The 1,746-nt window shown below is 43.1% G+C and overlaps 1 non-coding gene across 1 annotated transcript; it reads left to right on the plus strand.

Annotated features, from left to right (window-relative positions):
• The first annotated feature begins 636 nt into the window (after positions 1-636).
• Trnat-ugu (transfer RNA threonine (anticodon UGU)) lies at positions 637-711 on the plus strand. Its single transcript has one exon. It is a non-coding gene; the product is annotated as a tRNA-Thr (tRNA).
• Positions 712-1,746: the final 1,035 nt, after the last annotated feature.

A 1,746-nucleotide genomic window follows, 5' to 3' on the forward strand; every position in this document is an offset into this window, starting at 1 on the left:
GCGGGGTACCCGCCATGTGTCCAACGCCTTGTCACGGTTCGCGCGGCTCCCCCCGTTGGAGGTTCGAGTCCTCCCTCGGGCATGGTTGTGTGTGTGTTGTCCTTAGCATAAGTTACTGTAAGTAGTTTGTAAACATAGGGACTGATGGTTCAAATGGCTCTGAGCACTTTGGGACTTAACATCTGAGGTCATCAGTTTCCTAGAACTTAGAACGACTTAAACCTAACTAAATTAAGGACATCACACACACCCATGCTCGAGGCAGGATTTGAACCTGCGACCGTAGCGGTCGCGTGGCTCCCGACTGAAGTGCCTACAACCGCTCGGCCACATCGGCCGGTCTATCATGTATTCTAGAAGAGCTGTACGGTCGTCAGTGGCGCCTGTTCTTTCTAGAACAGTTACTATCTTCATATCTATGGTTAAACGTCACCCAGCCATTGACCTTCGTCTGTGCGAATGCGCACAGGCTACCGGAAATCTTACGGGAATCGTCACCTTAGTGTGAGCCAGTAATGAGTGGATGGACAAATACCTATTAAGTACATTACGTAATCGGATTGTGGGCGGTTCGGGGTGTGAGTCTCACGGGAAGCGTGCGAGGGATAAATTCCTGCAGTCGTGCTGTTCATTTGTGCCCTCGATAGCTCAGATGGATTGAGCGTCTGCCTTGTAAGCAGGAGATCCTGGGTTCGAGTCCCAGTAGCGGCACACTTTTCAGCTGTCCCCATCGAAGTATATCAACAACACCTGTCGGCAGCTGAGGGTTTCAATTAATTATCAGTTGTGTAGGTGATTCGATGAACCCTTTGCCAGGCACTTAAATGTGTTTTGCAGGGTATCCATATAGATGTAGATGATAACTCGTCCCGTGTCGCACGTGCTCAAAATGATTCATACTGCAGAATGCATGCAAACATACTCACCGAAAATACGGACGAATATCAAGTGCAGGCTGCCGAGTGCTGCATATCCAGCTTTGACAGATCGGCTTTTCCTGCCAAGAAGAACAGGAAGTTGCTGTCTAGGAACAATCAGAGGTAGAGGAAGGGTTGATAAATACTCCTTGACTTGCAGACTAAACGTAAATAACGAAAATACATTTTTGGTAAAAATTGGTCAAAACATAATCGGTTGCCCTCCGTATTGGATTAGCTGTTTTGAATATTGAAAATCTGACTTCAGATTCGTTTTCAGCGACATTAAAAATATATATGTAACACTCAGTTCATGCAAATCGAAGTAATAATATAACTAAATGTTTTCCCTAAACTTTGAACATATTTTTTTCGGGTAACTATTTTCTCAGAACGGCATGCAGCATAAATTAAAAGTGGTTCGTTCTCTTAACATCTACCTCTGACCCCTAAAAGTAAACACTTTTCTTAGGAACTTATAGCTATAATATGACATTTGTTAATATTAACTAATTTTTGTGTAGGCATAAGGAGTGAAACAAACCCTCAAAAATCGAACTCAAAGTTCGAATTAGCACTGTATCGTTAAATTTAAGGTTGTTTCATTGCGGTTAGGTATACGCTCCCATAAATTTTATGTTTTATCGACTGATGTTATCCATTTTCAATTTCAGAGGAATAATGTAGTATCAACTGATGTTACCCATTTTTGAATTCAGGTAACATATGAGGTGCCACACTGCACGCGCTCTGCGTACTCCAGTCTCGCAGGCCCTTGATCAAATCATAATTACGGGCGCCATTTTTTATTGAAAATCTAAAATTAAGC

This window comes from Schistocerca gregaria, unplaced genomic scaffold (genome assembly GCF_023897955.1).
Source record: "Schistocerca gregaria isolate iqSchGreg1 unplaced genomic scaffold, iqSchGreg1.2 ptg000199l, whole genome shotgun sequence".
Lineage (NCBI taxonomy): Eukaryota > Metazoa > Arthropoda > Insecta > Orthoptera > Acrididae > Schistocerca > Schistocerca gregaria.